We start from the raw sequence: 24,354 nt of genomic DNA on the forward strand, positions 1-24,354 counted from the left end.
AAGTCTCAACTTCCACTTGGATCTGATCCCTGGCACTAGAACTCCATATGCTGTGGGGCAGCCAAAAAGGAAAAAAATAAAAATAAAAAACACTTTAAAACTAAAAAAAAATTCTTATCTGACAAGAGATAGAGATTCCTGGGCATATTTTTGAGAAAACCACACTAATGGTCCTTTTAGAGATACAAATAAAAAACAAAGATCTTCTATTGAAATGGAAACTAGAATTTCTTCAGGTGCAAGAATATAAATATTGTCTATATTTGAGACTGTACTTTAAAGGCATTTCTTATCTAGGAGACATAAAGGTGTTGAGATATCACATTACTGAAAAAGATTTAAGAAGAGAATAAGGGCCAGAAGTTGATGGATTTGTCATCAAAAGAAATTTTGTGAGAATTTAAACAAAAGTAAAACTTCTTCAAAGTACAATCTCTGAAATGAGGCACAGAATTAAGGAAATGTTTCACGATTCCATTCTCTACTCCAGCATGTTGGTATTGATAAGCCATTTTGAATGGCATTTTCCATTATAATTTTTTTAGTTATTCATTTTAGGTTTCTTGGTATAAATTCCATAATCAACAAATGACGATGAATGTGTTTTCTTCTTACCCTTAGTTTAATTTTTTTTTCTTATATTATCACAGTTCCTGTAAAGGCAATTTTTTAAAAAATGTATGACACCATTAAAAAAGTCAGTTTTTGAGAAACTTTGGGAAGGATGGACTTGAAAAAGAGGCCAAGAGGAAAGTGAGCAGCTAAGATGCTATTCTATAACATGATGATAGCTAAGACTAGGGCAACACCTAAGGCAATAAAAAGAAAGGAGTGTCCCGAGAGGTTGAAGGTTTGGCCTTGGTGATATGGGGAAATGATTTTAAGTTTCCCAAAATTTCAAAGCTGCATCATAACTTTAATTTACTAGATCCAAAAAATCGATTATATTTTAAAAGTAGATACTGATATATTCATCAAATCAAGGTAAAAGAAACTGATTAAAATGATCCATTTACAAAGGAGTTTCAAAAGATCAATGAGAAGAAAAGAGTAATTAAAATATTTTAAAAAATTTCTACATCTCTACATACTGACATTGAATTTAGCGATGTCAAAATGATTCTTAGTATCTAATATATTTACAATACTTTCCCAGTTTTCAAAGTGACTTTACCTACATTACCTAATTGATTCTCATAATAACTCTGTGAGATAAATAATAGCAGTGATATCCAACATGTTTCTAGCACCTTACAAACTGCAAAACACCATCACATTACTGATGCCCACATTTCCATTCTTTTGCTCTGTTCTGGTTTCTATGTTAACTGAAATATATTTTCAATATCAGTATATCAGATTTATTTTACTGAATGTGGTCTATCATCTACAATGCACAGATACTAAATGTCAATCCATTAAGTTTATCTGTGGAATTTTTCTGACATTAATGTACTATATGATGGTTACAATCTATTTCCAAAAACTGATATGAATGTTATGCTTTATTTAAAAATGGTTGAACCATTTTTCCAGAGTAACTGTACAATTTTACATTGTCACTGGCAGTGTGTGAGTGATCAAGCTTCTCTGCATTCTTGCCAGCTTTTGATGTTGTTACTATTTTTTATTTTAGCCATTCTGACAGATGTGTAGTGATATCTCTTTGAGGTTTTAATTGGCATTACCTTAATGGTTAATGATGTTAAACATCCTTTCATGTGCTTATTTGCCATCTGTTTGTCCTCTTAGGTAAACTGTCTCTTCATGTCTTTTGCCCATGTTCTAACTGGACTGTTTGATTTTAACATGCAATTGTAAGAATTCTTCACATATTTTATGCACTAATCTTTTAACCAGTATGTGGTTACCAACATTTCCTCCCTGTCTGGAATTTGTAATTTCATTCTCTTTACATAGGATTTTGCAAAGCAAAAAATTTTGTACTGTGATGATATCCACTTTAACAATTTTTCCTTTTCCATTCTCATGCATTCATCTGAGAGAAATGAAAATATATGCTTATACAAAAACCTGCACACAAATTTGCTTAGAAGATTTATTTGGATTTGTACCTATTTATCTGGTATTAAGGAAAATCAGAAGTGAAAATAGATTTAATGATTTTTTTTCCTGAAACCTAAGCCCCAAACAATCTTACCTAGTTCTGGTTTTGCTTTTCATCATTCTTATCAATCATCTGAATTCTTCCTGGGTGGAAAAAACAGTTGTCTATCATATGACATTTAGTAAGGTCAAAATATATTTCACAAAAGATTTGATTTAGTGATTGCAGCTTATGGTCTGTGGACAATTATTTTGACTGGTATCATTTCTTTCAAAAATTATATTTGATATCAACTCAATAATACTTACTAAGCAGCTACTATGTGCAATACCAAAGATACCAAAAATGTTCATTATATAATCTCCTCTAGCTGCTTAGTCCATATCAGAGTAGACATATGAACAAATCATTGTAACATAGTGTGTGTTAATTATTGTGAAGGGAGAAAATTAACAATGCCTAGAGAGGTCATCAGGGAAAGCATTACAAAGCAAGGGTTACTTGACTCTAGTCTTAGGATATTGTGTAGCAGTTCATCTGGTAGACAAGTTAGGGGAAGAGAATGTCAGTCCTAGGAAAAGGTATACAAATTTAGAGGTGCCAGATAATATGACATATTTAGGAAACTGCAAGTCATTGGCTATAACTGCAGCATATGGAATAAGCTAGGAAGCTGGTGTAGATGAAGTTGGTTGAATGATTTTACATGAACTATATTTTTCCTATAGTCGAAAGGAAAATATGAAAATATTTTTTGAGTATGGCAAGTCCATGATCAGATTTAAATTGTTAAAAAGATACTTTTGAATTGTCAAGGATATGGTATTAGAGAAAGGTGAGATTAGAAGCAGAGAGACTAGTTAAAAGGTTATGCTAAAGTTCATGTGAAAAAAGTGGGATCCTTCGAAGCAACAGTTGGGGGGATGCACTGAGGAGAGAAATATTCAAGAGATATTTACAAAACAGAAATGGGGAGTTCCCATCATGGTGCAGTGGAAATGAATCCATGAGGATGCAGGTTTGAGACCCAGCCTCACTCAGTGGGTCATGGATCAGGTGTTGCAGTGAGTTGTGGTGTAGGTCACAGATGCAGCTCGGATCCATGTTGCTGTGGCTGTGGTGTAGGCCAGCAACTGTAGCTCGGATTCAACCCCTAGCATGGCCTGGGAGCCTCCAAATGCCATGGGTGTGGCCCTAAAAAGCCAAAAAAAAAAAAGAAGAAAGAAAACAGAAATAACAAGATTGATAACATATTGTAGATGGGAAGTGAGGAAGAGAAAATGATCAAGAAAGAATTCTGGGTTTCTGACTTGAGTTACCCTGTGAACACAGTCTTCTGACTTGGATAGAGAATAAGGGAAAGGAAGAGTCTTATCTAAGGAAGAAAAGAAAGTGAAGTTTGGGGTATCTCTTGGACATCTACATTCTCTAGAAAAGCACCTCTTGAACATGCTTATCTGAGTAATTTGAGGATCTTGTTAAAAGGCAGATCCTGATTTAGAAGCTCTGTGGTAGGGCCTAAGATTTTGCATTTCTAACAAGCTCCCAGGAGATGTCAGTGTCATTGGTTCTCAGAGCACATTTGAATATCAAGACTATGGCATGCTTATATTTTTAATCCTACATATAAACAGGAGGCCTGCTAATGGCAAGGTAAGGTTTGCAGAGGAAGGAAAAAAGAGAAGAAGGGAGGGAAGGAAGGAGGGAGAAAGAAAATAAGAGAATAAGAGGAAGAAGGGAAGTGGATAGAGCAGAGAGAATGAAGTGATGCAAAAAAAAAAAAAAAAAAGAGAGAAGAAATGTGCAGAGGAGAAAAGAAGTGTTGATAAGTAGCAGTTTGCTAGCAACAATGATCTTGGTTACTTTTAAGTCACACCTGTATCAAAGGATGCCTATCCCCCCATCTAGAAAATATTATTAAGTGATTTAAAAAAAAAGTATTAGAAACTGCCAGGGTTTAGTATGAAAGCCAATGTGAACTGAGAGACATAAAGGCTGTTCTTCTGAACCTGAAGATTTTATTTTATTTAACCAATGTAGTGAATATTATATAAGGACAGAGTTGGTACATTTGCAACAAAGTAGTCAGTACCTCATAAGATTAAAACCCAGAATAACATGAAAAGAATTGCCAGGAAAAAATAAAGGAAATTCAGGAGACCCAAATCTATCTCCCACACTACAGGATTTTAGTTTTTAACTTTGTTTTGTTTTCAACATTAGGATGAATTCTTACAGGCTCAGTGGTTTTTAGTGCAGTCCTGCCAGAAAGGTGGTAACCTCCATGACCTCTCCAAGTCCTTTCCAACCCTCAAATTCTATGGCTATGCACTCCTCTGTTTCTCCTTTTATCTGTCAAGGCTTAACTTGTCTTTTCCTATTGCATACAGCTCAACAAATACCAAGCATACTTCATTTTTGTAAGATTTAGTAGTTGTTACTCATTCCATTCAATTATTTTTCATCAAATTGTTTCAACATGTTTTCAAGTGTATCTAAAGGAGAAAATAACCAAATACCCACAAATGTATCCCATTTTAAGAAGTGAGCACTAGTCTATATATTCCCTGTCTAATCATCTAAACTCATTCATAGGCAAAGAAATTACTATGTTAATAGTAGAAAATGATCGTTTATCAGGAGAGAAATCAATGACATTATTTTTATCATTATTTTATCTAGGTAGTTTTGTTCTATCAAATACTTGTTCTGGGAGCCAAATTAGGTTACAAGTTTAATTTTTAGTGGGGTGGGGGAAAAAAAATATATATATAGTAGTAACTAAACCAGAAAGGAAAAAGTCCATATACAAAGTAACCATGATTACTGAGACATTCTGTCAAAGCCATAAATAATTATTTCCATTTTTCATTCAGATATCCCAAAGTGTTTTAATATTTCACAATAATTAACTCATTAATCCTTCTACTTCCACTGTATGGGACAGGTAAATAATCTGATTAACTTTGCTTTACTGCTTTTTTAAAAAAGATGATTGTAAAATGACTTGCAGTACTGTTGCATTTAGGAGTAGGGGAAAACTAGCAATTCCTGATTCTTTAGTCTTCACCAAGATCATTTTACCATTAACTCTCGGTGAATAAATTTCTGAGAAAGTGAAATTGACTGATGTTTTTGTTTCTAGCAGTTGCATTTTTAAATTTTTTTAAATTTATTTTTAGCAGACTGCATCTTGCTTGCCGTCTTACTCTGTCAGCAACATTTCTTTCATAACTTGTTTATTGGGCTTCTTTCTAGGTCATCCCATTAGTAAATTTTTCTACTTGGACACTCTTCCCAGTTGAACACTTTCTCTTAGTACTATTACAAACTGAATCCTTCCTTTAAGGCTATGTATCTTATTATGTAACATCAAATTTTATTCCATTTTGGCTAATTTTACTTTAAAATTATTTGTTCTGCTCAGAGGTCACTAAATTGAATACTACCACTTCTGTTCCCTTCCTGCCTTTTTTTTTTTGTGGAAAGTCATTCCAGTTACTTTTCAGGAGGAATTACCTACCCCAAACCATTTGCCCAGGATGTATCCCTACAGCATAACCCACTAGCACACTAGGAATGCCAATTTGATTATTTAAAGCTGTAATACTTTAATTATGTCGTCATATGCCAAACTCATTCTCTAGTTTCTTCTTAATTTCTTTTATAATACAGTCCCTGGAGAAGAATAAGAATTTAACTTTTAGCCAAATGTCTTTCTTTTTTCCCCTCCTGCTGAAAATCAGAGCAAGCCATCCCAAGGCTTTAGCTATCAGTATATTGCTAATTGCACTTAATCATTTAATTGCGAAGAGGAATAATCTTGGGAAGCAGTAAAAATACAGAAGAGAAGGTTTATGAATGTGTATATATAAAGATGTAATTCAACAAAGAAAAGAGAATGATCAGAAGGTGTAATGGGAAAAAAGTAATACTAATGTGACTTTTCAAATAACCATGAAGTAAATACTACAAAGATCAGTGCTATCTTATTCCCCATCCCCTCTCTCTAAGACACAGGGTATAGAGAAAACTATCAAAAAAAGAGAATCTAGTTGCTTCTTTTGGGTGTGTGTGGGTGGGGGGGGGTTTCCTGTTATTCCATATTATATATTTTTTCAAAAGTTTGTAAGTTTAAAGAGTTATTTAGGTTAGGCTTCATTTGACATTGCACTTAATCTAGCTATCAGAAGTTATGTCTTAATGAACCATGTGGTGGGTGGTTGGAGAAACCAAATTGTCCCACCAATTATGTTTTCTCTACAGCTCTTTCTAATAAGTAATCAACTACATGCTTATCTGTATGTGGATCTGTAAAATCTGCCACCAGATTTGGTGAAACACCAGCCTAGATGTTGCTGTGAAGATATTTTAAAAATATTATTAACATTTAAATCAGTAAATTTTGGGTAAATTAAACTACCCTCCATTATATGGTGAACTTCATCCAGTAAGTTGAAGGCCTAAAGATCAGACAGGGATTTTCCAGAGGAAGAAGAAATTCTCTTCAAGATTTCAATACAGAAACCCTGCCTGAGTTTCCAACCTGATCCCCTTAGAATTTAGATTCAAGGCTGCAATATCAACTTTTACCCTAGTCTCTAGCCCACTAAACTGCCCTATGGATTTCAGATATTCCATCTATCAAAACTGCATGGGCCAATTCCTTAAAATCAATCTCTCTCTCTCCCTCGTTTCCTCTGGATAATCCAGACCAATACATGTGCTAAAAGGACGCCTTTGGCTCTTGCAATACAATTTATGTTCAGCTCTTTATTATTTCACTCTACACTAGAAGAAAAACAGCTTATGTCTATTTTAAATATATATGCTTTTTATGGTGACACCCATGGCATATCAAAGTTCCCAGGCTAGGGGTTGAATTGGAGCTACATCTACCACCTACACCACAGCTCATGGCAATGCTGGATCCTTAATCCGCTGAGTGAGGCCAGTGATCGAACCCGTATCCTCATGGATACTAGTCAGGTTCATTACCACTGAGCCATGACAGGAACTCCCTGTTTTAAATATAAATAGAGTAGTTTTCAAATAATTATTGATATAAAGACTGTTCTTACTTGTACTCTCTAAGAACTAGGTCCTCATCTGCTAATGCCCAAATTATCTACATATCTTCTTCTCCCTTCTCTTAAATAACAATGTCAGTTTTTGTTTTTGTTTTTTTTTAAGATTTTTTTTTTTTTTTTTTTTGTCTTTTTGCTATTTCTTTGGGCCGCTTCCACGGCATATGGAGGTTCCCAGGCTAGGGGTCCAATCGGAGCTGTAGCCACTGGCCTACGCCAGAGCCACAGCAACGCGGGATCCGAGCTGCGTCTGCAACCTACACCACAGCTCACGGCAACGCCGGATCGTTAACCCACTGAGCAAGGGCAGGGACCGAACCCACAACCTCATGGTTCCTAGTCGGATTCGTTAACCACTGCGCCACCACAGGAACTCCTCAGTTTTATCTTGATGCAACACATATATCAACAGATTATCCTAACAGACAAACATCTAAAAGTTCTATGGTATATAAATAAAATTCTCCCTAACCAGTTCCTAGTACTGAAAACACTTTATGATTAGATTGTCCTCTATAAATTTATTATCTCCACAATCCCCAGCATAAATCCTATGTTCTAGTCAGAGAAAATACCCTATTGTCCCTAAAGATGCCAAGTTCATTGTTGCCTTCCTTTTTCTTCCTTATTCTCTTTCTTCCTTTCTCATTATAATGACCTTATTCTCCTCTTCTGCCTACTTAAATCCTGCCTGTTTTTCAAAACCTAGCCTATGTTTCATATTTGCCTAAGAATTCCTAGACTATTCTAGTCCACAGTGAAGAGCCACTATTTAAATGTTATAGTATGTCATAGACTATCATAGACCCATGAAGTCACAGATTTTGAAAGGCCATCATTGATCATCCATTGAAATCATCTAAGGCATGAAATACCTTTACAACATTCTCAACAAGTAGTCTTTCATTCCCTCCCTCCAAACTTCCAGTGATGAAGAATTCAACACCTCCTGATAATTCTATTTTATGAACAGCTCCAAATCCTAGAGGTGTCTTCCTCTAAGCCATATTTTAACATGTAAAGTAACATCCAAGAAATGAAATATTTTCTGAGACATAATTTACAGTACAAATGCCAATATAAAACTACCAAAATACATAAAAATTATTATTGCTGCATAGATACCAAAGTAAATTTTGTCCAAAAATCTCCATTGGAATAATTTTTGTGGTCAAGAATTTGTCTTTGTTTTTCTTTTTTTTTTTTTTCTCTAGTCTCTATTTGATATTACATAATGACTTTCAACTATGCTGCAGTTTGGCTATAATGATATACTCATATAGACAGACTTTTTAACATTAATCACATGCTACTTTACATCTGTCCTTGTCTTTATTCTTGTCAAAATAGAGAATAGTCTCCCCTGAGTCAGATGCTATCTTAGAGCCCTCATTCTTCTCTCTTTGCACTTCTATCAGTGTGAGGAATATAAACCTCTCTCAAGTAAGCACTGAATTTAAGTACTAATTTAATCAAGGAAAATAACACAGCAAAAAAAATGCCTAAAATAGTTCGTAGAATCCAATTTCAAGATCAAGCCACAGAGAAAATTTTCCTTTAGTTTTTCTTTTCATTTTGCTTTTCTCCCTTGAAAATATATAACTAACAACAAAGAGTGAAGTTCTTTACTCAAAAAAAATGTGCTGATAACTTCTTCCTAAATGAAAATATTTTTGGAATGAAATTTACAGATGTAGATAGCAGCGAAAAAATTGTACTAAAAATCTTGAAATAAAATTATAAAAACAAGCTACTTATCTGCATACATTTTCAAATTAAGGACCAGTTAGAACTGAAGCCTTGGTCCTGTAACTTAACAGGACACTTTAGGGGCTTCTTGGGGCAGGATCTTCCACTATATCCTCTGTTTTAGCTCTTCTTTAAAAGTATGACATGTATGTAGTTGGAGGTTTATAGGAACATCATGACCTGACCTCTGTGGACAGCTATAAGAACAAAGGATTTCTGCATTAAGAAGTTTACAACAACCAACCAAGCCCTCCCTCACCTTGCCTTTAAATATGCTTTGTAATTTTGGTTCAGGGAGTTTGGGATATTTGGGGGTTATGAGCCACCTGTCTCCTTGGATGTCCATGCACTAAACATTTCTCTGCTCCAAGCTCCAGATGTTTTGGTTCATTTGGCCTTGTTGTGAGTCAGGTATTCCCATCTATGACCTTTTAAATAAATGATTCCTGTATGTGAATCTCTTAAAGTTATCCTCTGCTTTACTCCATTTTCCTAAAAGTAAATTGAATCCAGTGCTAGTAGTTTTGCAGAACATTGTATAACATGAATTTAGAGTTATGTCTGTTTGTTACTTGCTTGTTTTATTCCCTCTTGTGCATCCTTCTTGCTCAGATATTGAGGGAGTCATTCTTTGTACATCTTTTTCATCCTCTGATAATCTTGCAAGGCAATCAGTTTAAAAAAGAAAGATGTAGAATAAGTAGCAAATATGTAGCAAATTGGTAAAAGAAATAGTCCAGTTGGGAAATTATGCTAAAATAATAGACTTTAGCTTAACTGTACTGTGCAAGGAGGAGAATATCTAAAGGAGTACTTGACAAGGTGATTGACAAGATGAACAACCTACTAGGTTATTGTTCCCACCTCTAATTTTAGTTTATCAAGAAGGTTTTTCATACTGTAATTGTGTGCAGCTGATATGTAAATGTTTCTCAAAATGTTCACCAACAATCTTTCTTCCAGTATAGCCAACCAAGTTTCATTCCTTCCTAGTCTCCTAGGAAACCACTACAGCTTCAGAAACAACCAGCAGAGAGTGGAAGGAAAACAAAGGATAACCAATCCTCCATTTTAATGTCTAATAAATGCAATTTTGTCATCATTTAATTGCTAAAAGCTAGGTATGTACTCATTATTTGAGGATCACTCCAAAAAAATGTCCTATAAGGGAGAATATTTACTTAACTTTAAAATTTTTATTTTCACCAGGGAAAAAGAAATATGTGGAAAAGTCTTGTCAGATGGCTCAGATATGAAAAATGGTGGCCCTTAGTTTTTTACAAATATATTGTGGCAGTTTTGCTTAGGCCTACCTATGCTCAGCAACATTCTTTTTCCTGACACTATTCAAAAACATAAGCACTGTTTTTGTTTAGAAGATCCATTCTTTCAGAATTGTATCTTCCAAACAGACAATATATATATACTAGTAAACCCAGAACCTTATGTGTTGATTCTCTTATTTGACTCTAAACCTATAATCCCTTCTCAATAGTTTCCCTAAATTCTCAATGGGAAGAAAAACAGTTACCCAACATTCCTGAAGAAAAAAGTGTGTACCTCCCTACCAAAATCCCTAATATATACACACAAAAAAAGAGAAACCACATTCTCCTCAACTCTCTGTCAGGACACATAAATAAGTCTTTTGTACCCCCATTTAAAAAAAAAAAAAATCCCCTCTCCTTGAGCTTTATCTATTTGAGCAGCAGACCAGCATTGGCCATCACCAGGCTTATTTAACACCCCTTGTGTTCTCATGTCATCATCCAGTATCTAGTTGCTGCTTTTTTTTTTTTTTCAGGTAGTAATAACTTCTGTGAAACAGAGAATAGGCAAATAGAGGACAAGTTCAGAGAGGCTTTAAAAGATAGGACAGTCATGCATCCAGTCACATTCTCACTGGCATGTGGTTGTGGTAGTGGTAGTGGCAATCCCTTCTGACTTTCCCCACCTTACATTAGGTGAGTGTTAACAACAAAGCAGCACCCTTCCTATTTCCCCTAAGGCAGCAGAAGGGCACTTACATCTTGATCTGCCCTATTCAAATACGTGCTGTAACAAAGAGGCGACACTCTCCCCCATTCTGCCCTGTGGCAGCAGCACCTGAAAGATGAAGTTCTTTTGACTTTCTTGGCTTTCCTCTTAATAAAAGCCAGCAATACAGCTAAATTCCTATAGTAGCAGCAGTGGCAGCAAAGGCAACTCTGAAGGCTCTCAAACTCTTTTGCCTTGCTGTTTTACCATAATGAAAATTAAAAATTCTCTGAAGAATTCAACAGAGGATTGAATTAGTACACCTAAAGATAGAACAATAAAATTATTCATATTGAAATGTATAATAAGACTTTTTTTTTTTAAAGTGAACAGATCCACAGGTATCTGTAAACAATGTCAAAAAGTCTAACATTCATGTCATAAGAGTCCCAGAAGGAAAGGAGAAATATATTGGTACATAAAATATATTTGAAGAAACAATGGCTGAAAAATTTTCCAAATTTGGCATCAGGTTGGAAGCTCTGCAAACACAAAACAGGATAAACATAAACAAATAAATAAGCAAAAAAAAACTTAAAAGCAGTCAAAGAAAAAAAATATGTTACCAAAAAAGGGAATAATGATTTGAATTACTGAATTATTTGAATTACTTGAATGATTTAATTTCTCATTGGAAAACGTGGTGGCCATTAAACAGTGGAACAGCATTTAGAAAGTAAGGAGAGAAAGAAACTGTCAATCCAGAGTTCTATATCCAATGAAAACATCCTTCAGAAATGAAAACAAAATAAAAGAATTTTCAGATAATGAAAACCTAAGAGAATTTGTCAATAGTAGACTTGCTTTAAGAGGAATGCTAAGTTCTCCAAACTAAAAGGAAACAATGTGAGAGGGAAACCTGAAATAGAAAAATTGAAGCAAGAGAGGCAGAAAGGATGAGTTATCCAGATAAATAGGACATGCAGGGTAGTCAAAGTATATGTCTTTAATCCAGTGATAGTTGAACTGAAACTTTAATGAAGCAAAGGTACAAGGCACATAGATATCTGAATAAAGCATATTCTAGACAGAGAGAATAATAAGAGCAATGGACCTAGTTGGAATATTTTTGAAGAACTGCAATGAAGCCCATGGAAAAAAGTGAGAGAATGTGGTAAGAAATAAACTTTGAGATGTAGCCAGGAGTTTTTCTCATTAATTTAGATTATCTGTCCAGTAGGTAGAACATTTAAAGCCAGTATAAAAACTTTGGATTTTATTTTTATTTTGTTTTATTTTTTGGTCTTTTTTTTTTTTTTTTTTTTTTTTGTCTTTATAGGGCCTCACCCACGGCATATGGCGGTTCCCAGGCTAGGGTCTAGTCGGAGCTGTTGCTGCCAGCCTACACCAGAGCCACAGCAACACAAGATCCAAGCTATGTGAGACCTACACCACAGCTCATGGCAACGCCAGATCCTTAACCCACTGAGCGAGGCCAGGGATCAAACCTGCAACCTCATGGTTCCTAGTCAGATTCATTTCCACTGCACCATTATGGGAACTCCTGGATTTAATTTTAAATATAAGAAGCTTTTGAAAAGTTTTATGCAGAGGAGGTACATGATTTATTATATCCTTATGGCTGCTATATGAAAAGCAGACAGTAGAGAGGCAAGAGTGAAAGCAGGAATACCAGCTAGGTGCATTACAGAGGTTGAGATAAGGTTGAAGGTGGATTGGACGAGGCTTGTAGTTTTGGAAGGGTGGCTTTGGGATACATTTTGAAGACTGAGTTTGACAGGATTTAATCAGAAATTAGATTAAAGAATGAGAGGGGGAAAAAAATCCAAAGTGTTTGGACTACATAATTAGGTCAAAAATATCTTAAAGGGAGAAGCTTTCTGGGAAGCAGCAATAATTTAGATTTAGACATACAGGTTTGGGATATCTAGCAGAGATGTTACTTGATATAATATCAAATGGAGATATTACTTTGGCAGCTGAATACGTAAATTTGGAGTTTAAGGACTAGATTAAGCCGGGAGTAAAAATCTGGTAATTATCAGCATATAAAAGGAATTTAGAGCAAATGGTAAGATCTCATATCCAGTGATTATAAATAGAAAACACTGCAGCCTAATCCCTCTAATTCATATGTTAAAGTTTAAAGAAAAAAGATACAAGTTTCTATTTGGTTACCAAATGTTTTCAAGATGTAAGAAACTGGTCAATTAAAAATCACAACAATAATAAGCACAAACACAAGAGGAATATCTAAGAAGTGAGTATAAAATACTAATAAAATAGAACATAGCAAATTGTCTACATGGAGTAAACTGTTGCTTATATTATAACAACCTCACAAGTTACCTTAAAATGTGTCTAGAGGTTTTATCCACAAATCCCAGGAAGACTAATGTTCATAGGCACTCACCATTGCAATTACCACATAAAAAAAGAGTCCAGCACTTCTAAAAGTATTATTTAATGATCAGCTCTGTAATACAGTGATTTCTCTTTATCTGGGTAACAAAACCAGACTCCATGAGGTTAAGTGACTTGCCCATTGGCACATGTAAATGATATAATTAATGGTAGAGGTGGGTAGAAGTAGGGATTATAGAAAAGGAAATAATGAAAGGGCAACTGGGCGAAAGTCTAGCCTACTGAAGCAAGAAAGCACAGAGGAGAAAGGTGGGAAAAAGAGTGAATACATAGGAATCTGACATTCCCTGGAGTTCAGAAAGATTTACTTGTGTTCTGGCCTTAGATAGAGAGGTCTCCTCCCAGATAAGCTGTGTGTGGTTGTTGTGGTGGTGACATAAGGGGTGGCGGAGGATGACAGTAGAAATGTCCACATGTCCAGTTTCCCAAGAGTTGGGTGCGGATGTCCAAAAGTAGTTGGAGCAAAGTTGGGCTTAGATGCTTCAGAACCATAATAAGCATCAATTCCAAAATGGAGAGTCCAGGAAAGTAATTTTGAAAAACAAAAAGGAAGCAATAAAAAAGATCTTTCCTGGAAAATAGTTAAAGGTAATTAGTTGCAAAATATTTGTCCCCTGAGGCCTGGGGAGCAACTGGACCTAATAAACTTTCCTGTTTTACCCCCTAGGCAAGGAAAAGCTGTTCCAGGCAGAAAGTAGTCATGAGCAGTGCTTGCAAGAGTATCTAATATAAGTAGGTGTTCAACAAATGCTTGTTGAAAAAATAAATACCTAAATGAGTGATTCAATAAATGAGTGAATAAATGAATGCCAGACTGTGAGTCCTAATATCTGAGCTTTATACCTACTTTAATCTCCAAATATGTGGGTTATTTTGGGCTAATCGCCTCATTTTTTTATAGAGCAAAATAAATAAATTACCAATCAAGAAATTACCTGCCGACAATGAAAGAGAACCCTTAGGAGAAGCAGATGAAACTTTGACTGTGGAAATACTTATTAAGTCTGAATCACTACACAAGTGAAAGACATTTTATTTATTATTTGGAATCCATTGGAAAAAAATATAAAGTGCTGAATCAAGGAAAGATAAAGATTTGGGAGAAAAACACGGTTTCCATAATACTCATTTTCAAAAAGAAAAAAAGTAATGGGAATTAATTACAGCTGATGAATCATCCATAAAAACATTCTATATTAAAAACATAATATTTAAATAAAAATATATAAAGGAAAAATAGCAGTAAGAAAAATAGTTTGTACATTTTTGTTTCCAATTTTTTTCTTTGCTCTTTCCCCTGTAAAGTGAGTGGAGTATAAAATAGTACTGTTATAAACTGCCTTATCTCAAAAAGTGTAATATAAATATAGTAAAGTAATATATACTGAGTTATCAACATACTTACATTATACTTCTCTTAATTTATATTTACGCCACAAATTACCCTTTTTCAGCCTTCACCATTTACAGTTTATCATATTTCTAATGAATTGAATCTTCTCAGTTATACATGATTTCCAGAAATGCTTGGTAACTGTCTTGTTTTCTGCAGAAGTGGCTTTTGAAAAACAGTCAGAGATTCTTAAACATGCTTCTAATAAGTGCCTCACACCCTCAGAGATGTTTCCTGAGCTGTTGTCCAAGTCACCACTGAGGAAGAAGATTTAATGATCTGTCCCTTGAGATTTTTCTGTTGGTTCCCAGGAATGTAGAAAGTCTGCAAAATCCCTTTATTAAATGCTTGTGACATGCTTTGTTACTACTGTTGTATTAAAGAAAGGCAATTTTCCACAATTCATACTTTCTTCTATCTGCAACAATTATCATAAGAAAAAGAGAAGGGTTTCATTGTACATCTTATCAAGTTGCAAATAGATAGCTGCTATTTATGCAGATATATAAACATACAGAATCCAAGCATGTTCTCTCCCCTATTTAAATACACTAAATTTCACTTTTTTTTTTAATGGCTTCACCCCATGGCACATGGAAGTTCCCAGGCCAGGGACTGAATCTGAGCCACGTCCCTAAACTATGTCACAGGTAGGGCAACACCAGATCCTTTAACACACCACATTGCTCAGGGGATTGAACCCACTCCTTCAAAGCAACTCGAGCCACCACAGTCAGATTCTTTTCCCACTGAGCTACAGCAGAAATTCCAACATTTCACTTTCAAATAACTCAAATTTATCATATTTCATTTCCTAAAATGGTTTGATCTCCATTATATACGTCATTTTTATTTTTACGTATCCAAACAATGTTCTCAATATTAGTCTGTAAGGAAGAGAAAGATAAGACTGTATGTCAACAAGACTATGCACAAAACCCAGCACCTCATGGGAATGGACATGATTAATTGGTGCTTCACTGTAATGCTGTGGCCTTCAGAAGGCTGGGACTGAGTTTCATTTCCTCGCAAAAGCATGCTGTGTTGCTTTCGCCACGTCTCTACTCAACTAACCTTCTGTATCATGAATGAAAGTCTGTGAGGTTTCTTTAAACATCACCAGTGAATCTATGAGTTGCTCAATGTGAAATACACGCATTATATCAAATAGATTTATTTGGTTACCAACAAAAGCAAGCTTACAGAGACTGGCTAGCTTACAGAGAAATGGAATTTATCAGAAAGATACTGTGCAGTCCACAGAAATTGTGAGACAGGTGGACAACTAGCACCCCAAAAAGGACACAAGTACGAGCAGCTCCCAGATCCCAAGTAATAGGAAATAAAGAATGATCTCTTCAGGGAGCAAATAATTTTTTCTATCTTCATAGCATTTAAGTCAAAATTTCTTTTTTTAGAAGAAAGAGTTCTATGGGAACTACCTTAGCTTATCATTGGCTACAGGGTATCAAACTCCCTGATTTAAAATTTTCCTAACTCAACTCGTAATGATGAATAGTATTTATGCCAAGAATCTGTTATTAATCAGATTAGATCAGACTGGATTAGATTGGATTAGATTAGATCTCAAGGTGAACTCAGAAGAGTCGATTCCTAAAAAGCAACAGAAAGAAAAGCATCAACCATTTAGTTGGTTATTTAGTATATCACTGAATTATACTTTCTGTAATGTAGGCACATTTTTGTGGAATTTAGGATTAATATTACAAAACCAATTCATTTCCAAGGAATGAAAAATAACTGAGCACAGATCAAGAGAAATGATTCCACAGAAATTAGCTTTAAGTATACATTTGGATTGATAGATTTTCCCTGAAGTACTGAAAATAGCCAGAGGAAATATTTAGATATACTCTATCTACTGGATTCTTCAAACAATTGAAAAGACCAAGTGCTGTTTGCTTCAAACAGAGCCAATCTTTAACTCTGATGGCATATAATATTTTACCAGACAAGCTTCTCATTTTCCAAATCACTTCTAAATTCTACCACCAGAGAACCACTGATCTAAGTTTGCTTCTCTTTCATTCACGTGTCCATTGTCTACTTGCTGATTTGTCAGCACACAAATGCCCTGCTAGATACAACCCTTTAAATCAAGAAAGACTACTAAATGCTATTTGAATGCCCTTTTTCATCACAGAAAGTAGCTTGGACATGTGGGATGTGTGTTAGTAACCAACCAGAGGTGCTGAAGAGGCAAAGAGAAGGAAAGCATTGGAAATAGGGAGGCTGCCTGAGGTCTACTCTATTGGAAAGTAGCTCTCTGAGCTTCTCCACCAAACAGTCACACTTAAAATCCCTAGTTGTTGATGAAACTTGAAAAACTATAACTATTGACATTAAAAGCCTTTGATTTTATAGAAATTCTCTCCCCTCCCCAATTATCTATATTTCTAGTTTGTTTTTGCTTGAAATGAAGACCAAATATTTCATGGAGCTACTTAACCAAGATTTGTTATATATGTTTACTCTTGACATATTGTGAGCTTTTCCATCCCTCAATTATGTTAATGCCTCTTTAATTTCACTTCACATTATTGATTTTATTATAAAAAGTTAAAATGCAATCAAAGGAGTTCCCGTCGTGGCGCAGTGGTTAACGAATCCGACTAGGAACCATGAGGTTGCGGGTTCGGTCCCTGCCCTTGCTCAGTGGGTTAACGATCTGGCGTTGCCGTGGGCTGTGGTGTAGGTTGCAGACGCGGCTCGGATCCTGCGTTGCTGTTGCTCTGGCGTAAGCCGGTGGCTACAGCTCCGATTCAACCCCTAGCCTGGGAACCTCCATATGCCGCGGGAGCGGCCCAAGAAATAGCAACAACAACAACAACAACGACAAAAGACAAAAAAATAAAATAAAATAAAATAAAATGCAATCAAAATATTCTTTTTATATGTTATAATTGTATCCAGTGTTTTAATAAAACATGTCAGTAAACATTTCTAAAACAGTTCACCTGTATCTACCACAAATTTCAAGTTCCATGGCTTTGTAATACTTTATAAAACTTAATATTATGGAATAGCCTGAATTTCCTATGGCAAATTTTTCTTCAGGTCACTGATTTTAATTGAAAGATTGAAACAAGCTTATACTTAAGCACACAGCATATGCTTATAACTGTCTTCATAATGTTTAAATACCTTAAGAGTGAATAAAATAGGCAACCACTTATTTGTTTGCATGGTATTTTTTAAAGACAGCTTGATTTTTTTTTCCCCCACACTGGATCAACTGATTACTCAGCTTTATTCTAACACAATAATGATGAATATTTTTCATTTTAAGTACATATAATCCATAGTTAAAATAAAATTGTTCAATATTTTAATATATGAAAAGAACCCCTAAACAATATTCTATGAGAATAGAATAAAGATATCAGGGTATGTGTAGTTTTAGCGTTTACCCTGGAAGTTATAAAATACACTATTAAGATCATTACAGTAAAACATATAGTGACACCAAAGTGAAATTTCAGTTTTGAAACCAAAACTAAGAAAAAAGAAAAGAAGTACAAGGCAATAGCTATAAAATACAAATAACTGTAAGTAACTTTTAACTTGGAGCAGGAGCTTAACTATTACTGATGGAACATTCCAAACTGAATTGCCCCAGGGCTGAGTACCATTACCTCTCCTGGTTTTCTTCCATCTGTCTCTCACTGTCTAGATTTTGATTTCAGACCCGTCAAATTTTCTTTCTCAGCAGTACATGTTTTAGACAGTAGAGGGCACTTTGAATTTAGACAAAGCCCAAGAAATCTCTGAATCTTCATTCAGAGAGCTTTTGTTTGACTATAAAGAAATAAAATGCAATTTTAGTGTACATTTAAAATGACACATTTTAAACTATGTAATGCTAAAGTTTGTTTCTATTATGTTAAATCAGTCTCTCACTTTATACTTTGTAAAAATACTGTAATATGAATTTGACCAACGTCACTGTGTTTAGAAAAGAGCTTTGATACAATAAAATAATAAACAAATTAGAATCAATCGATGAATGAATAAAGCTTTGGTTTTTCTTTAATTAAAAGAGCCAATGAAGAACAAAACCCCATGTACATGTTAAGAGACAAATTAAAAACTACATCAAAATCTTAAAATTATACTTTATAAAAATATAAAATGTCTAAATGAAATTGGAGACACAAAAATTCTATTTACTCAGCTCACCACAGAAGTATAAACACTTCATTCTTCTTTCTTTTTTTTAAGCCACTTAAAGAATACTCTAAATGCAGTGTAAGTTTCCACTTACTCTCACATATCATTTATAATAAATCCTTCGATTTCACATTGAAAAAAGTATTTAAATGAGTCGATAGGGTTAATTCTCTTAATTATCTTTAAGAAAATTCTTTTCGAAATTTTGCAAAATGCTACATTATGTTACTGAAATATATAAAACAATTTATCTACATGTAGTCTAATTGTTTTTCTAATACAAATGAATATCTTGATCACATTCATTTATGCAACAAATGTAATCTTACTTGTAATTATTCCACTCCATTTCAAAAAAAAATAAAATAAAATGTAATGCATTTCAAAATTTCTATACACTTTTTTCATCAGATCAAATAATTACCTCTCCTAATTTAAGGCACTATGTTCGTTCGTTCTATCCCTCTTAAATTTTTTTTAATTTCCCCATTTAATTAAAACCAATTATCTTATATACACAAGTTTAAATTTTGAAGTTTGACTTACTTGTTCTTCCCAACCAAAAATGCACTTACTTAAAGCTAATTGTGAGTTTGGTAGCCTCCAGACTATGAAGAAATCCCCAGTTTTGCCCTTCAGGAGCTTATACTTAAAAACAAAATAACTCTATTTATTTCTCCAGCAAGTGAACAACGTGTCTAAACCCTTCGATTGTTAAAGGCCAAATGTATGAAGAAATACACAGCTGTATGGCAGAGTTAAAGTTCATATACATGAAATATTGTAAACTTTTAGGGTAGAATTTAACAGTCATATGGGATAGGCAAACAGGTTGGCTATAAATGTAAAAAAATGTACAATTAGTTTTGCTTGAACATTGACTAGAGGAGAGAAATCCATACTAAAAAAAGGCTTATTGATTTTTTTCGTATATCTAATTAAAGAAAATAAAGTTGAATGCTTTCTTTCACCCTGACTTCCAAAAATATGGGGAAAAAATATTATAAAGATGTGCATCGCACATATAACCTTGCCCTGTATAGTTTTCATAAGAGAAAAGCAAATAAATAGCAATTGTCACTACTCTAAATGCACTGCCGCGCTCCCTAAGATTTATCTCTACTCCTTCCCTCATTTATTATTGCCGGTAAACTATGTATTTGCCACTAACACTGTCTGAATAGATTTGAAACAGTAAGTATAACAGGCTCAAATGGACAGTGCCTATTATCCCTTCCCTCTTCTCTCTTGCCCTTTAATGGCCTATAACTTCATTCAATCTGTAGCTACATTTGTGTTCCTTTTACAACAAAAAGGGTCATAATGTTGTCTCTGATAATACTGAAATTGCCTCATTTGTTCATCTTCTTTCAGTGCCTTGGAGCTGGTCACCCTCTCAACTGATGCCTAGATTTATACCCATCAACTTTGAAATTTAAGGTCTTGTTTAGTCACTGGCAATCTCACCCACAAAATGCCTTGGGATTCGATGAACCAACCGGGAGACAGATGCCCAGGGAGGCCCAGGTCTAACTGGCTCTGGGAACTCACGCCTGAGGCGGCAGGGACACCTACTAGAACAAATCCGGGTGTCATTCTCCTGCATCGCAGGAAAAGAAAGGCGGCTTTGCCAATCCCCAAGGCAAGGGAGGGAGCAGTCGGTCAGCTGACACTGAGAAGGCGAGAGTGAAGGAATGAGAAGAATGTGCTTGCTCAGAAGATGGGAGCGATAGGGACTCCCCACTCCGACCCCAGTGCGTTGGCACCGGGAGAAGCCTGGCCTCCCCTCAGCTGTTGCCACTGGGGCTGTCACCGCGGCGGCCGCTGCCCGCGACAGCGCCGCGGGAGCGGTGATGCCGGCGCTGAACTGGCCACCGCCGCTGCTTCTGCCTTGACTGTTGCCCCTGACCCTTCTGCTTCTTCTTTCTTGATTTTAGAATCAGCTTTTCTTTTCTTTTCTTTTCTGTTTGTTTGTTTGTTTTGTTTTTAATCCTGGCAGTACCTCTTGGAAAAAGCAGAAAATAGCCTCCACATTTGTCAGAGAGAAGGGAGCCCAGAGAGGAAGGGTAGGGTGAAGTTGTTAAGGCTTCTAAGCAAGCTGGGATTCTGGGGCCCCTTCTGTCTTTTCTCCCTCGCTCTGGTTAGCATTTTCCCTCCTGCTGCAGCAGTGCTTTGTCAGCCTTGGGCTGGGAACTAACTGTGAACGTAGTCTCCTCCTCCTTCCTGACTTTTGAGGATGCTTCACCCCTCGCCCCTCCAACAAGGAGAAAAATACCAAAGGTATAAAAAGGGAAGTAAATCCTCCAAGAGAACTTTGTCTTTGACAATCCAAATTTTACTGGTATTCCTGTAAGAGAAAATGGATCTTTTCAAGTCCTAGGACAATAAAATAAAATTCAAATGGATGAATATGGCAGGTTGGGGAGCAATTAACACTAATTTGGAAGAGCTCTTCTTGAGGATTTTCTTGACCTGACCATTCATGTTACTTCCCTTTCTAAGATCTTCTTCCCCTTTCAAGGCTAAAAGCTGGGTATGATTCAGCTCATAAAAATATGTCACAGCAATTGGAATTTACCCTTTGACCTTCTCTCACCACCACCTCCACTACACACCACACACACACACACATTCACACACAAGTTGCAATTCACTAGCTAGCCTTGTTTTTACTAAACAGATGGCTGTGTTACTGGTGAAAACTGCCTTTTTGCACAAGATAAAACTTCTAAGATCTTAGGATAGGAGCTATTTGCAAGAGGAGCTCAAAGCCACATTTTCTTTGGTGCATATGTGAATTCTGAAATAGTTTGGGCAATAGAGTGGTAGATTATTTACCTATTTGGTAAGCAGAGGCACAAAAAAAAAAAAACTGTCAGTAAATAGCAGTCTTTAACATCATTCTTCTCTATGAAATTTGTTTTTGTGGGTCAATTATGGATGATTACATTCAGCATTTAAAGTTCATAAGCATAATTCTTTCAGGGAATCAAGTGACTCGATTTAAAACACATAGGAAAGGGACAGAAAGCTGAGTCTAAAATGTATGAGGAGAGTTTTTTAGTTTTTCTAAAATCCTGTTCACCTTTCCAAATAATTTTTCCTTGCCTTTGTGTTGTGAAAGCCCCATTACCAGCTATGGAAAAAAAAATAGTGCTAAATGTTTTGTACAATTTCTTTTTGTGTGTATGAAGCTTGAAAAGTCAAGAAAATGTGCAAAATACTGAATCAGGCCACCAGGGCCAGTTCAAATGCACAGAGAGGCATTTTTACTGCATTATTTGAACTATTATTAAATAAAATGCTTTCTTCCCCAGAACTTGGCTAAGTACTAATTTTCCAAAACACGAATTTGATTTCTGGTGGGAAGTTAGAAATAATTTGAATGCATGACTACATCCTTGTACCCTCTCAAATTAACAGTGTTCCCTGGGCCCCACCCGACATCCTGAGAATGGTGCAGACTCAGATCACATTGGGAGAGCTTAAAGTGTCCAGGAAGCATTTGAATCTAGAGGTCTGAGAACATAAGCAAGTTTAAACATTGTTTTATCCATGAATGTGGGGACTAGAAATAATAAATTGAAACAGTTACTGGCAATACATTACCAAATGCCTAAGTAGTGACTAACTGACAAGTTAAAAAAGAAATTGCCAGACGGGAATTAAGTAGTTTTTAACATTAAAATAATTGTACTCATCTTTTTTGAAACAATCATTTTGCTCCTCTGTGTTTGCATAACATGCTGGGAACAGTAACATGCTTGAACTCAGAAGTTACAATAAGAATAACAAGGCATAAAAAACAATGTAAGCTCTTTCCTAAGTAATTCAGCAGGGTTTTTTCCACAAATCTGGAGGAAAAACCTCACATTTTCTGCAGTGCTTATTCACATTCGCTAATGCTTTCTCTGCTTGGCACAGCATTGATGATAATTTAACTTTCAGTTTTTAGGTAACAACAATTTTTCTCTATTGTTGCCATGTGATGATTAAGGTTTGGGGGGTTTCCTTCTGTTTATACTCTCCATTTTGTTTGGAGTTAATAGATAACTGCAAATATACCTGGATGCTCTATATCACTTACTAGCTTAGTGGTAGTCTGCCATTTTTATTGAAACTTGGGCACCAACTGCTGGTTGGAAACATTTTTCATGGAATTCTTTGTAATTTAAATAAACTACTACTTCAAGATTTGCCATGTGTCCCTTAGTCATCTTTAAGGCACAGAATTTCACATACTTTTTGTGAGCTTTGACTCTGAAATATCTGTCTCATATATGCAATCTCTAAACTCAATGCAGTTTTATTGACCTTCAGCAAATTAGGGCAGAAATGTGTGTTTTGAAGGTTTGTGTGATGATTCAACTTATGCAAAAAACAAAACTCATTTTGAAAAATCAAGCCTATATTAATTTTCTGCTCTTTTTACTGGAGACCTGTTTTAAAAGGTCTCTGTGTGGGTTTCTTGTAATGAACATCACACAGAGGGGGTAAAAAATTGCTGTTCCCTTTGGCATTTCTCCTCTTAAGGTGGTAGAAAAATATGCATCCGCTTTTCCCGTGGAGAGGGAGATAATATGATAACCTTCTGATTATATACATAAGCGGAAACTGATCAGCTTCTCTTGTGGTTCGTTTTTTTAAGGGCAAGTTCCAGTTGGATTGTGCTAATGCACATATTCATGAATCTCTCCAAACAGGATTCACAGCTCTCCAGGGAACCCTTGAAGTATGCATCATTGTTTCAATGAAGTATCTTCATTATAAAACATAGGGACTATAAAAGGTGAATACCATTTGCCTCAGCCTAATATAATCTCTGGTCTGACTTTTCTGGACTATGATTTTTTTTTTCCTTCTTTTCTTTCTTTTGCCTCCCCTTCTTCCTTTCTTTCTTCCTTTTCTTTCCTTCTTTTTTTTTTTTTTTGGAAATGAGAAAATGACAAAAAATCAAATTAGATAGGCGAAATCGAGGAAAAAATGCTTTTGCTTAAGAAGTTAAACTTAATCTCCTTTGAAATGCTGTATAGGTAGGGATAGGAAAGGTAACTCCAAAATCCAAAAATCCTTATATTTGTACAAATGTTTTATTTGATAAAAAGCAGCTTATGGAAATTTTTTGGTCTCTGGGTGTGCATAAGTTTCTTGCATTGAAAAAGCAAGGCCAAAGGTGGAAGGTAGAAAAAATAAGTAGGTAAACAACATTAAAGCAGGCAAAGAAGAGAGGCACTATCATCAGAACAATGTGCTGAAAACAGGCACACAGATTCTTCATCTCACTGGCATTATTGTAAGGAGAATAACATCTTGAACGGATCAGTCTTTTATTTATATTTGCACCAAAATAAAACCTAATGTTTCCCCTTTCTTCTCTTTAGAATTCTTCCAAAGAACCTGAGATTTTAGGGAGTCCTACTAATGCACATGTTACAAAGAGGCCT

Source organism: Sus scrofa, chromosome 15 (assembly GCF_000003025.6).
Source record: "Sus scrofa isolate TJ Tabasco breed Duroc chromosome 15, Sscrofa11.1, whole genome shotgun sequence".
NCBI classification, from domain to species: Eukaryota; Metazoa; Chordata; class Mammalia; order Artiodactyla; family Suidae; genus Sus; species Sus scrofa.